General features: G+C 33.5%; 2 pseudogenes; both read right to left on the minus strand.

The window, feature by feature from the left end:
* Window positions 1-7,019: 7,019 nt before the first annotated feature.
* On the minus strand, window positions 7,020-8,408 carry LOC101263582 (cytochrome P450 71A4-like; annotated as a pseudogene).
* Window positions 8,409-11,236: 2,828 nt separating this feature from the next.
* LOC112941157 (F-box/LRR-repeat protein At3g48880-like) lies at window positions 11,237-13,854 on the minus strand (annotated as a pseudogene).
* Window positions 13,855-15,717: the final 1,863 nt, after the last annotated feature.

Genomic DNA, 15,717 nt, shown 5'->3' on the forward strand with positions numbered 1-15,717 from the left:
CCAAATCAGGAAGTTATTTTATGCCTATATTTAGATGATATGCTTATAATGAGCAAAGAAATTGCTAATATAAAAGCTACAAAGCGTATGCTTGCTAGTAAGTTTGATATGAAAGATTTAGGAGTTGCTGATGTGATATTAGGAATTAAAATTCTTAAAACTCCTAACGGTCTAGCATTGTCTCAAACTCATTATATTCAAAAGATACTTGAAAAATTCAAATTTTTGAATTTTAAAAGGGCAAAGACTCCAATTGATGTAAATCTTCATCTTGCAAAGAATAAAGGCGAAAGTCAGTCTCAATTGGACTATGCTAGCGTATTGGGAAGCTTAATGTATGTCATGAATTGTACACGACCAGACATAGCTTGCGCTATCAGTAAATTGAGTCGATACACAAGTAATCCTAATCATAATCATTGGTTGGCAATGAAGAGAGTTTTGGGATACTTAGATGACACTCAAAACTATGCTTTACATTACAACAAATATCCAACCGTTCTTGAAGGATATAGTGATGCAAATTGGATTAATGGATCAACTGAAACAAAATCCACAAGTGGATACATTTTTACGATTGATGGAGGAGCAATATCTTGGAAATCATCCAAATAAACATGTATAGCTCGCTCTACAATGGAGTCTGAATTCATTGCTTTAGACAAGGCAGGTGAAGAAGCTGAATGGCTCCGGAATTTCTTAGAAGATATTCCATTTTGGCCCAAACCAATGGCCCCTATATGCATACATTGTGATGGTCAAGCTGCAATAGGAAGGGCTGGAAGCATTATGTATAACGGCAAGTCTCGTCACATAAGACGAAGACATAACTCTGTGAGACAACTACCCTCTAGTGGAATTATCACAATTGACTATGTGAAGTCAAAAGATAATGTGTCGGATCCACTTACAAAAGGCCTAAATAGAGAGGGAGTTGAGAAATCATCGACGGAAATGAGACTATGGCCGAGAACAAGTCATCGTGGCGGTAACTCTACCTAGAAGACTGGAGATCCCAAGATCTAGGTTGAAGGAGATAAAACAAAGTCATTGATGACGGTTCAACATTGTCAAAGAAAAAAAAATAAAATAAAATTATTATTATTATTTTATGGTCCATTCTCATGACGAGACAATGTTTAGTAACCAGGATAAAGACATAAGGAATTTTTAATGGTTTCTAAGTTTGATACAGGGAATATCAAATGGTGTATCTATGGGATAACACATTTAAAAATCACCTATGTAAGTGTGATGTGTAAGCCGCTTCAAGGAGAATCCGGTAAGACCAGTTCTTTAAGCACTTACTATCCAAGATGTGTTCATGGCCGAAACGAACAAAACAATGAGAACTAAGAACAGTTCAAGGGTTGATCGTGTGACATATGTTGTCTAGGTATACACCAAAGCTCGACGGTTCAAAGATATCAAATCTACCGATTGACCGAGTATATCCGATATATGTTCACTACGGAAAGTTTAAAGGGAAACCTACTTATCCAGATGCGATTAACCTTTACCTACAAGACACACAAGTTTTTTCATGCATATGTTTTAACAATAGCCTTCCCCATTCATGTGGGGGATTGTTGGGTTTTAGCAAGTGTGAATGGGAAAAGAAAAGAGAGAATATGAAAAATAAGGGAACTACTTTGACTTTGGATTTGGCAAATGATGTGATTGATTGATAAATTTTTTGGACAAAATTTCTTTAATCAATTTTTGTTAAATCAAATAAATCCTGTTAATATTATCTCTTATAAATTTGCGGGTAACGATAACATTTCAAAAAGTTGTTACTTTTCTGAAAAGTCGTTACTTTTTTAAAAAGTAGTTATTTTCCTAACAGACACATTTTTTCGAAAAGTTGTTATTTTTTCCAAAAGACACAACTTTCTGGATAAAATGGGTCTGAACAGATTTCACTGAACAGACATGTTCCTTGCTGAAAATGGCTATAAAAGGAAGTCAATTTTTGATTTTTCAAACACTGAAAATTTTTTCTTTCTCGCATTTATTTTTCTCTCAAATAAAATCAAAGTGTCGGTCGACTGAGTCTGTGTGACTTTTTGTTGTTCTTAAGTTCGTTGAAGTTAAAGAAGTTTGAGGTACCGCTATTTCTTTAACAGGTTTAATCCGTTTTATCTTGGGAGAAATTAATCCATAACCTTGGGTACAATGAGGGAATTAAATTTCTTAAGGACACACAGTAGTTTCTGTGGACTCGGATTAATTCTTATATTTTATATTTTTTCTGCTTCATCTTATTTCTGTTTCTGTTTATTAACCTTATAAATACATGTTATTGTAAGAATAACAATCTTAAGAAATTTAAAAATTTCTGTATTTGAGGTTTCTGGAGATTAAAACCTTTATGGTTTTCTACTCTACTTGAATTTTTAAAATTAACAATTTGGAAATTCAGGTTACAGGATGGATGAGGTTCAGCAGATCACACAATTTTCCATCAGGAAAATGTTGCAAATGTTACAAAGTGATTTATCTAAAGGAACTTGATAATTTTTTAAGTTTCAAATATACAGTACAAACTCGGGAATTATTCTGGAGTTCGAGTTTGAATTAGTTAAGTTTGTAATATTGGTTTGAAATGATGTCTTCTCCAGAATACTCTAGCCCTGTTAATCATGATATAGAGGAGCTCAACATTGATTCGGAAAAGGCCAACTGGTTTAGCTACAGCTCAAAGACCATTTTATAGTTGTAACATTAGACTTGTAGTTTTATTCTGAGCCATTTTATGTGTAACTACAATTACTTGATTCATTTATGAATTGAAGTTTGATACATCAATCATTCTCAATTCCAATGAATGGTTTATTTTTGTTATCTCTTTTTTATCTGTCGTTAAGCCGGGGCATTTCCATTGAAATTTTGCAAGTCTAATTCTAACATGGTATCATAGCCGGCAAATGAACTTTTATTTTGGAGCTGGTGTTAAGTTTTGATAAATTAACAAACTTAGAGATCAAACAGGGAATCAGATCCTTGTTATTGGGACTGATGACGGTGAAATGAATGAATAAACTTAGTGTGAAGAATATTTATGTATCATCATCAAAAAGGGAGAAAATGTTATATTCTAGGTGTTTTGATGATCCTTAACAAATGTAGGAACCTAGTCCTTGGCAGAGTGCTCTCATCCAGATTCAAATGGAGTACAACTATAAAGTTGTCATATCATGTGATAGGTGAAAAGTGCAATTTTCTGCACCAATAGGAAGAGCGGACGAGATTGTCTGTTTCAATGGCTCACAAATGCAGGGACCTGATCCCTGACAGAGTTCTCTCCATTAGATGCATAATGGGGTACATCTCTAAAGCTATCATGTCAGTGGTTGGTGAGGCGCCAGCGTACTGAACCAATCAGAATGGACGGGGGTGTGTTTTCCCAACATGTAATAACTCTTTATGGTTGATATTTTCAACATGACAAACACCATATTAAATTCATTCATTCAAAGAAGTAAGTTAGTCAGCAAGCCTTCAAGAACTCACAAAGAACATTGCAAGGGACCTGGTCCCTTCAAGATTGCTTACATGAAAAGGTGACAAGATAACTATCAAAAAGCTGTCACCTCTGATGTGGTAGGTGAACATCTTTCCTGAACAGTAGACCTTCAGTCAATAGGTTTGACTCAACGAGTTTGTGTTGATTTTTTAGTCTCTTCTCAAAAACACAAACTCAACATTTGACAAATAAAATCTCATAAGCTTAAAAAGAGAAGGTCATCTTCAAGGAAGAATTCAAGCACAACAACACATACAACAAGGACCTGATCAATAGAAGGAGTGCTTTCCGTACCTGCTGTTATTCTTGATTGTTGTAGTGTAAACCGTGTTTCACTTTTGCTTGAGAAGATCAGTGAAAATAGTTTGAAAGTCCTGTGTGACAAGTCGTGATTTTACTCCCTTGAGCAAAGAGGTTTCCACGTAAAATTCTTAGGCCTGTTTTACATTGTGCTATTTATTTTCTGCATTTTGTCGGGACCTGGTCTTGTGATCAGTAGTGGACGTGTACATTCCATCATGAACTATACATGTTCCTCTCATTAGAGCATCATATCCTCGAAGCTAGATTTTGTATCTTAATTAATTTTCAAAATTCAGTATACGGATAGGGTTCAATTTCTGATTAAAATAGGGGTTTAGTCTATCCTACTTCTGATTCAAAGGTTTTAAAATGGATTATGGTAGTATTTCAGGCACTCATGATGATGTATTATTCTGGCATGGTGACTGATCTTAGCATTTAATTTGAGATGAAGACTTCTACTTTTTCAGGTTTTAGAAAAAGAGTGGTACTATCTTCGTATTGCGTGTATCATTCTACTCCTCAGTACTTCTCGATGTCTATTGATACACCAAATGTGACCTCGATCATCTACGTCTTCTCATAGCCCTCAAACTCATTTAGTTTCCCCTTCTTTCGGTGGAACTGGCTTTGTGGCAAGGGGAAACAACATGTTAATCTTTTTTTTCTGACAAATATAAATTGGGGTCATATGTTCTTCCGGGTGAACAGATAAGTTTTGCTCAGGGAGTCTAATTTAAGGCAAAGAAGGTTGTCCCATTGTATCTTGCATATATCGCGTGATATACGCATATGGCAGTGATGTCAATGAAATTTCAGAAGTCAACGTCTGACTATGACTCTGTTACCATGTAGAGAATAGCATAAGAAATCAACTTTTCTGCAGTGCTGCATTTCTACAAGAATATAATAGTGCTGCATTTCTACAAGACTGCAAGTCTAAGTGAAAGATATAGAAGCACTTTTATCTGAGTCGAAATAACAGTGGACGGTCGTGAACCTTTTCTCCTATACAATACATTAGGACATTTGTAAGTGCTTTTTGTTTAGAGTATGACTTTAAGAACTCTCATATAACTCATTTATCTTATTTTTTTTAGAAAAGAAGAAATCCTATTTCTCACATAAGAATTATATATTTTCATTATCAAATTTAAATACTCATTAGAACTCTTGGATACCATTCGGGAGATTTATTGTTCTTCTTCTCTTTTCCTTTCATAAATGCCAATGCTACAGATACTTAAAGACACGTCATTAATTTTGTATAAATTTCATTTGTATAACTTAAATCTTGATGTAAAATCAAATTAGATGATTTTCAAAAGGGAAAAGGGTCTGATATACCCCTCAACTTTGTCATTTAGAGCTGATATACCCTTGTTATGAAAGTGGCTCATATATAGCCCTACTTGTAAACAAATGGCTCACATATACCCTTTTTCTCTAACAGAAATGAAAAAAATAATAATTTTAATCTAAATTTTTATTATTTTTTTCTAAAAAGTATAATCTCATATGAGTAAATTTAATCCTCGTCAAACATATTTTTTTTTTTGACTTTTTTTGGTTTCAATGACTAATTTATAATTATTATTTTGATAATCAAATTTATTTATGTTTCACTAATATTCTTGTAAAACTTATTGTAGATGATCAATTTTTTTCTTCGAATACGATATTAAATTACAATACACACACAAAAAATAGTTTAATTTTTTATTCTTTAAACTAAGGAATGAAAGAAAAAAATAAAATAAGAATATGAAATTCAAATAATTATAATAAAAGAAGTCAAAAAATAATTTATGTATGAAAAAAATTAAAATATACCTTGAACTTTGATAGAAGAATCATATATACCCCTAAATAATTTTTTAAAAAAATTTAGAAGTAATAAATATAAATTTAAAACTAATTTTTTAACTTCCGTTAAATGAAGGGTATATGTGAGCCATTTTGTAACGGCAGAGGTATATGTGAGCCGTTTGTATAACGGTAAGGGCATATATGAGCCACTTTTATAACGAGGGGTATATCAGCTCCAAATGACAAAGTTGACGGTAATATCAGACCCTTTTCCCTTTTTCAAAATAATGCTACATATTTCAACGACTAAATCTCTTCTTGATTATAATTTATAAATGCATGTTTATTAGAATAATTTATATCACAATTTCCTCCAATCTCATTTTAAGGATGTAGCTGATTGATTTCGATTTAAATCATTGTATTGGTAACTGAAAGACAAGGTAAATGGCTTGAATATGCAAAGATAATCTTTTTTAAATAACAAGGTAAATGACTTGAATATGCTCAATGATTGAAGTGTTAAACTGAAAAATGTGAATAGTTTAGGGAATTTAGAGGATTTAGTTCAAAAGAAAATCTCACTTAGATTTTCTTATCGTTTATCAAAAAAAAAGTAGGATAGCGAAAAAGGAAAAAATGTTAAAGATTCTTGACCAAAATCAATTTACAGGTGTTAGATTTCTTTTGGTCGTTTATCAAAAAACAGGCAGGATAGCAAAATAGGAAAAAATGTTAAAGATTGTTGACAAAAATAAATTTACAGATGGATGACATTTCAATTTCTATTTGACCAAAATTTTGTATATATATATGACTCTTACTCCTCATCAAAGCACATTAACATCCCACAATTTTCACCCAATATTTTTTGCGCACACTGAAGTGAATAAACAATCTAAAGGCATGTCCTAAATTTGTGCGTGCGTGCGTGTGTGCGTGCGTGCGTGTGTGTGCGCGTGTGTGTATGCGTGCGTGCGTAATTAGAAGTAGTATAATTAGTATATACTAGAAGTATATATATATATATATGTATTACAGTTAGTCAAAACTATAGAAACAGAAAGAAGATGAAATAGACAAAAAAAAAACTTTTAATTCGAGTCCATACAAACTACTGTGTCTCCCTAGGAAATTTAATCCACTCACTGTACCAGAGGTTACGGATTATCTATTCAAAAAGTTGCACGATCATCAATCACTTGACTCTACAATTTTCTGTTTTTCATCCATCTTGATGCTGAATGAAGTTATTTCGAGTTAGGCTTACTGGATATCGCTGTTCGTGGACCACTTTGGGAGCATGCTAGTGTGGTGATGTATGGCAGTAGGCAGTAGCAAATATCATCTAAATACTCATAATATTTACATGGTATTTCTAAAAAGGGAGTGAACCAGTACACTTATTTCGTATCATGAAACTATTAACTACCAGCAATAACTAAATAGACCATGTAGTGGCCACTGCTAGCAGAGGTGACTTCCTACGAATCGCGATGCCACTGACTTCGGTCATATCCAAATCTTCCAGTTTTAACCCTTCTGGCAATGCAAAATTGAACTTGTGCACAAGTCTTGCTAATGCTAGCTCATTCATCACAACAGCAAAAGCATTTCCTGGGCAGCCCCTTCTACCTGCTCCAAACGGAATCAACTCAAAGTTTAATCCTTTGACATCAATAGGACTATTTAAGAACCTCTCTGGTACTCCTCTGAATTTTCCCATGATAAAGGATCTCTTCCGATTGTCCAAGCATTGATAATGAATTGAGTTTCAGCAACTATGTGGTAGCCAAGTATATTTATGTCTTCAATTTATTCTTGAGGAACTAATAGTGGAATCGGTGGATGAAGCCTCAGAGTGTCTTTGATCACTGCTTTCAGATAGTGCATATTTCCCAAGTCATCCTCTGTTACTTCTGCTTTCCCTTGGGCTAATCCTCGCACTTCATTCTTTAATTTCTCCATGGCTCTTGGATGGCTTAAAAGCTCTGTCATTATCCACTCTAAAGCTGTATACGTTGTATCCGTACCACCAGCAAAATTATCCTACGCATTTAAAAGAAACACATACACAAAAAAACTATAAGTGTTATGCTGGATTATGCATGTATGATTAGGTGCATGTGGAAGCATAACAATAATATTCTACATCACAAAGTATTTAACAACGAAACAACATAGTAGTACGAATTCTAATTAAGAGAGATGCTTACTTACCAAGATGATAGCTTTCATTGAATCCCTTTAAAGAAGAAAGCCAGTTTCCTTACCATTCTGAATTTCCAACAAAACGTCTACGAAGTCTTTAGTACTATATTCTCCTTTCCTGTGCCTACTAATGTGTTCTTCAATCACACTCTCCAAAAATGTATTCAAATCTTTAGCAACTTTCTCCACTTTGGTGTCAAGACCAGTGATTCTATTGACCCATTCAAGCCGTGGAATATAATCCCCAATGCTAAAAGTACCCAAAAGTTTGAGAAATTCATCTAAAGTAACCTTTGCATTCATCCCACCTTCTGTGTCATTATATTTCCTCCCTAAGGCCACTCTGCTAACGATGTTGTTGGTGAGAGAACAGAAACAATCTCTTAAAATCTATCACTGAACTCGAAGAATAACACTCTTTGCTGATTTTTTCAATCATATTCGATGTTTCCTCTTCTCTCACATGAGAATAAGATAGGATTCTTTTGTTGTTGAAAAGGTGAAGCACGGTGACACTTCTAATTTGTCTCCAGTATTCCCCATAGCCCTTTCTCATCCTTACACTGCGTTGGATGTTACTAATCTATTCATGGAGCACGTATTTAAACTACAGTCTTCGTGAAGACATTGTTAGTGACATGGATCCCATCTTTACTAGCAAGGTGTGGCAAAAGTTATATGCTATGCAAGGTGTGACACTGAAGATTTCCACAGCACACCATCCTCAAACCGACGGACAAGCTGACATGTGAACAGCTATTTAAAGACATATCTTAGGTGCAATTGTGCAGATTCTCCGAAGGACTGGACTCATTATTTGGTATTTGCTGAGTGGTGGTACAACACTACTTTCCACAGTTCCACACAACCTCCCCCTTGCATTTGCCTTACTTATAAGGTGATTCTGAGCTCATTGAGGTGGATAGGAGCTTGGTTACCAGAGAGTTCAACCTGCAGATGCTCAAATTTCACCTCAGTAGGGTGCAACAACAATGGTTGATTAGGCTAACAAGAGAGATCAGACATAAAATTTCAATTTGTAGATTGTGTCTTCTGAAAGGTCCAACCTTATAGGCAGATCACACTATGCAACAAACATTTTATCAAACTCTCTTACAAGTATTATGGCCCTTATCATGTCCTTCATGTGGTAGGTGTTTGATTTTATTTGCCCTGATTTCTTACCCTAAATAAGTTTTCCTTTTAGGAAGAGGTTTTGAATTGACTAATCTTTTTTCTTGTAGGAAAATTCTTAGTACTCTATAAATAGAGGCATGTTCCTTCTAGCTTAATCAGCATGCAATCTTAAGGGTTTTGAGAGTTTTTGTTATGGGGAGAAATTGTGGGTATTGATACGTTATCACTTGTATGAACCTCCCATGTATTCTGAGTGAATTGGTTGATGTTGTTTCTCTCTGTATTTTGTATTCTCTTATTTATAGTGGATTGCTCATCTCCTTTGTGGATGTAGGTCGATTGACCAAACCACGTTAAATCTGTGTTTTTCGATATATTTCTCGTCTATCTTCTTACTCGTGGTCTTTAGAGGTTCGCTTTTTTGCCTTCCGCGTTTACACCTGCTTATTTTGATCAAGCCACAGGGTGGAATATACATACACTGAAGATCCGATTTCAAGCAATTTCTCTTCCTTGAGGTCAAAGAAGTATCTCTGAGGGGGTATTCATATGATATGGGCCAGCAACAATTGGTTAATATAGTTAATAACTTCACCATTAACTATATTGAGCCTTTATCTTATTTTATCGCCTTTACATATTAGTCCTTGTATTTTAAATTTTTGCATCACTACCTAGGGTTGTTATAACCATCAGTTTACGTAAGAAAGGCAGTCGATGAGAATTTTGTCTTCTTCTTCTTCTTTCCATAGCTTATATTCTTAATTGTTTTCTTTGTCTTTCGATTGGAGTTTGTTGAATGCCTTGAATCGGACCCGTTACAACAGAAAGGACGGGGGTCTCGCTATGTTGTTGTATTGGGCCCTTAATTATCTGTCAATTCTGTATGTTGGACCCAAGCCTGTTAGGGCGTAGCTTAGCACTATATATAGACGCTATGGCAAACCCTATTCTGTATTCTGTTTTTGCCTCTCCATAATAAAACTGCTTCCTCTCTTCCCCGTGGACGTAGCCAATTTATTGGTGAACCACATAAATCTGTTGTCTTGTTTTTCACATTTATATTTTCTCGTATTATCTCAAATTCCGCACAACAGAGTTATCACAGTACATATCAGATAGAGATTCAATTGATTAGATGATAGTTAGGACACGTAAAAAGTTGTAAATCTAGGTAGGTGTGATAAAATCTCCATGCATGACTAATTAGCAGAAAATTAAATATTCTACAATCAGTAACTCTCTTTTTTTTCATTTATCTATGAAAAGTTCCACAACAAAAATCTAAAAATTAAAATTCAAAGCTTCACATAGATAATACTAAAAAAGATGAAAATTACCTTGTGATTTTATTTACATGAAATTGAATTACTATAAAAGTGCAATTTGATTTCATGATTTTAGAATTATCTCATGAAATATCAAATTAGCCATATTTTTTATGATTTCATTCCATAATTTCACATTTTTTTTATATAAAAATTGACCCATAATTTAATATTTGTAAAAACAGAAATTCATCATTTGGTATTAACATAATTTTTGCAAAAATAATGAAGGAGTAATGAAATTTTCACAAAATATAAACTTGATGATATATTTACTAACGATATTGATTGATACACAACTCAATGTAAAAAAAAATAAAATAGTACACTTCAACTCATGTTCAAATTTTACCTTCTTATGAGTTAAAGTTTCTCAATTATTTGTAGTTTGCATCACCTTTATTCTATAAGGAGTTTAGGACCTTCATGAAAGAATTATAACATGTTTAGTTGAGTTTCTAAAAATCAACTCAATTAGATAAACATTTTTTCAAGTGTTTCTTTTTTTTTTAAAAAAAAATAATAAAAATACGTTTAAGTGAAAAACAGTGTTCGATAAATTAATTATAAAAGCCTTTTTAGGCAACTTAAAGTTCCATAAATTTTCAAAAAACTATTTCTAAGAAAGTATAAATATAGATTCTAAAAATTATTTATAAATAAGTACTTTGGAAGAAAATCTACTTTTTCCATTTTGGAAACAACTTTTGCTAATTTCAAAAGCACTTATTTTTTTCCAAAGTTTAACCAAAAGCTTAGCAAACATGGTATAAGCTTACTGTGCTTGGAAATACATATGAAACTGGATAAAGAATCTAATGTGTACTACGTAAACACAGAAACGAAAAACACAAGTTCATCGAAACACAAACATTTACTCCACACCTTTAGCTCATGAGCGAGTATCTTCTTAAAGTTGTCAAACTGCACGAGATTTCACCTCATCCACTTTCCAGATGTCTTCTTCATACTTATACCACCTCATAAACCCTTGATCATTTAGAGCGCTGACACATGATGCATGAGTCACTCATGCAGGTTAGGAATTTATCGAACCTATACGCTTTTTCAAGAATTGATTTATCAAGCTCGGTCAGAATTCTCATCGGCTCGAGTGGAGGGTCTTCAGTAACTATGCAATATGATATGTTAAGCACTTTCAACTTTTTTAACTCCTCCAAGATTAGAGCCAGAGCAGGTTTAGATAACACCATGCATCTCAGACTCAATATTTCCAAGTTTAGAAGAAATGAAGCCAGTGCAGATGCAAAGAGCTTATCACAGGGCCCTACAACTTTAAGCATGGAAATTTTTTTGGCAACTCCTTCCAATTTCCTCAATGACACGTGCATGATTATTTATTCTTGGCATCATTAGTGATTCAAGATCTTTCGATATATGAATAGCCCTGCATATTGTTCGCTTTTTAATTTTGTTCCAAGAAGGCATAACAAGGAGTTTAAGTTGTGGACACCTGAAAAAGACGAGATCTAATTAGCTATTTTATTCATTTGTCACAGTAATCTTGCTTCTCTAAGAATAATGGAAACTCATAGAGATCTGATATCTCTGAAACTTTGCTTGTTGTATGGTTTCTTGATTTAAGTTATAATTAAAACACTATAGAAAGATGAAAGTTTATCGGGGGAAAACCTCTCGGCAGCAAAAGTTAATTGATTGTCGTTAACATACAAATTGGGATGGAAGATCAATGTTTGTATGCTTCCACGACTGAGGTTCAAGCAATTATTTAGGACTCGGGTCAATCTTTCTTCAGACGGACTGTCGACGTATACATACGACATCAAAGGGAGTCTGATGAAATTCGATTGTAACACGGACGAGTCCAGCGTTTTCCAGAGACGTGGATCACAACAAGTCAATCCCCATGCACGACAAATTTGAGGAATTGTATATATCAACTGGAAAAGGCCAAAAGGACAAGAATATCATCACCAAGATATTAATATCAAGGTCCTCCCATATCCTTACAGAAGAATATTCGTTTCCCGTAGCAACAACTTCAATCTTTCTTTTTTTCTGAAACTCCATAAGTCTTCAATCTTCTAAACTCCTGTAGAAACAAGAAAGGTTATTATTTCTCTAGATCTATGAAAAATTGATGATGGTGATTGACTATTTGTATCACATCATGAAGAATAAAAAGTCAAGCCCTACAATACGATGAAATATAGAAGAATGCACAAATACGTCTGAAGGGTACTATAATGCCTAGTATTTCAAAAGCTAGGAATATATAACCTGGAACAGTTGGTTGCAGTTAACGACATAGAACTATGTTCAGCTTGCTGGCATAGTTGATAGAAGTATCACATTTCCGATAAAATAATCATTACTAAAAGCAAAATTATACAAAAACGGAGGAAGTAACATTGGTTTGCAAAAAAATTACATGTAGAGGAAAATTGGATGTCCGAAACACAAGGGTTGAAAAGTTGAAGTCTTGTTGTATTTTTTGAAGAGCAACACAAGTACAAATTAAAGAGAACTGGTATGGTCCTTTTGTACACATCCTCTCTAAGCGAATTCAAATTTTCAATACTACTTTACAATAACTAAATGAATGATATGTACATTGAGGATTCATATAGCTATTATTTTATGTACAAATTAAATCGTTCTATAAAAAAAATGAAAATTCAATAAATGAAAACCAACCTTGGCAAATAGTTAAACATTAATAACAAGAAAACACACATTTTATCATACAACATTAAATTGCTAGTAATTGAAATATCTAGAAAACCTTGAATTCAGATCTATATGAGCAGAAATCAAATTGCTAAAAAAGAGAAGAAAAAAATTTCAAAAGAAGTTTACCGAATTTTTTCAACACCCACAATAACTTTTGTAATCAAAATGTGACATGAATAAAGAATTAATCAGAAAAACAATCATGGAGAATGTAGGTAGAAGATAAGACAGAGAGAGATTTAGGACATGCCTTTAGATTGTTTAATCAATTCAATGCGCACAAAAAAATATTGGGTGAAATTGTGGGATGATAGTGTGTTTTGATGAGGAGTGAGTATATAAACGAAATTTTGGTCAAACAGAAGTTGAAATGTCACCCACCTGTAATTGATTCTGGTCAACAACCATTTATGTTTTTTTCCTACTAGTGTTGGACACGTGCGTCTCATGTTAGTCAACATATAACACGGACAAGTCCAACGTTTTCCAGAGATGTGGATCACAACAAGTCAATCGCCATGCACGACAAACTTGAGGAATTGCATATATCAACTGGAAAAGGCCAAAGGACAAGAATATCATCACCAAGATATTAATATCAAGGTCCTCCCATCTCCTTACAGAAGAATCTTCGTTTTCCATAGCAACAACTTCAATCTTTCTTTTTTTTCTTAAACTTTATAAGTCTTCAATGTCCTAAACTCATGTAGAAACAAGAAAGATTATTACTTCTCTAGATCCATGAAGAATATATGTATTTCTGCCTCAAATTGATGATGGTAATTGACTTTTTGTATCACATCATGCAGAATAAAAAGTCAAGCCCTGCAATACGATTAAATATAGAAGAGTGCACAAATACGTGTGGGGGGTACTATGATGCCTAGTATTTCAAAAACTAGGAATATATAACCTGGAAAAGTTGGTTGCATTTAACAACATAGAACTATGTTCTTGCTTGCATAGTTGATAAAAGTATCACATTCCTTATAAAATAATCATTACTAAAAGCAAAATCATACAAAAACGGAGGAAGTAACATTGATTTGCACAAAAATTACACGTAGAGGAAAATTGGATGTCCGAAACACAAGGGTTGAATAGTTGAAGTCTTTTTGTATGTTTTGAAGAGCAACACAAATACAAATTAAAGAGAACAGGTATGGTTCTTTTGTACACATCCTCTCTAAGCAAATTCAAATTTTCAATACTACTTTCCAATAACTAAATGAAGTGATATGTACATTAAAGGATTCATACATCTATTATTTTATGTACAAATTAAATCGTTCTATAAACAAAATGAAAATTCAAAAAGGAAAACCAACCTTGGCAAATAGTTAAACATTAATAACAAGAAAACACACATTTTATCATACCATATTAAATTGCTAGTAATTGAAATATTTAGAAAATCTTGAATTCAGATCTATATGAGCAAAAATCAAATAACTAAAAAAGAGAGAAAAAAATTTCACAAGATGTTTACCGAATTTTTTCAACACCCACAATAATTTTTGTAATCAAGATGTGACATGAGTAAAGAATTAATCAGAAAAACAACCATGGAGAATGTAGGTAGAAGATAAGACAGAGAGAGATTTAGGATATGCCTTTAGATTGTTTAATCACTTCAATGTGCGCAAAAATATTGGGTGAAATTGTGGGATGTTAGTGTGTTTTGATGAGGAGTGAGAGTCATATATTTACGAAATCTTGGTCAAATAGAAGTTGAAATGTCACCTGCCTGAATTGATTCTGGTCAACAACCATTAATGTTTTTTCCTACTAGTGCAGGACACGTGCGTTGCACGTGTGTCTCATGTTTGTCAACATATAACACGGACAAGTCCAGGTTTTCCGAAGACGTGGATCACAACAAGTCAATTGCCATGCACGTCGAACTTGAGAAATTGCATGTATCCACTGGAAAAGGCCAAAGGACAAGAATATCATCACCAAGATATTACTATCAAAGTCCTCCCATCTCCTTACAGAAGAATCTTCGTTTTCCATAGCAACAACTTCAATCTTTTTTTTTCGTGAAACTCCATAAGTCTTCAATCTCCTAAACTCCTGTAGAAACAAGAAAGGTTATTACTTCTCTAGATTTATAAAGAAAATATGAATTTCTGTCGTCAAATTTATGATGGTGATTGACTTTTTGTGTCACATCATGAAGAATAAAAAGTCAAGCCCTGCAATACGATGAAATATAGAAGAGTGCACAAATATGTCTGAGGGGTACTATGATGCCTAATATTTCAGAAACTAGGACTTTACTACCTGGAAAAGTTGGTTGCAGTTAACGACATAGAACTATGTTCTTGCGGGCATAGTTGATAGAAGTATCACATTTACGATAAAATAATCACTACTAAAAGCAAAATCATATAAAAACAGAGGAAGTAACATATTTGTAGAAAAATTCCATGTAGAGGAAAATGGATGTCCGAAACACAAGGGTTGAAAAGTTGAATGCTTGTTGTATGTTTTGAAGAGCAAGACAAGTATAAGTTAAAGAGAACTGGTATGGTCCTTTTGTTCACATCCTCTCTAAGAGAATTCAAATTTTCAATACTACTTTACAATAACTAAATGAAGTGATATGTACATTGAGGATTCATATAGCTATTATTTTATGTACAAATTAAATCGTTCTATAAACAAAATAAAAATTCGATA

Source organism: Solanum lycopersicum, chromosome 3, assembly GCF_036512215.1.
Source record: "Solanum lycopersicum chromosome 3, SLM_r2.1".
NCBI lineage: Eukaryota > Viridiplantae > Streptophyta > Magnoliopsida > Solanales > Solanaceae > Solanum > Solanum lycopersicum.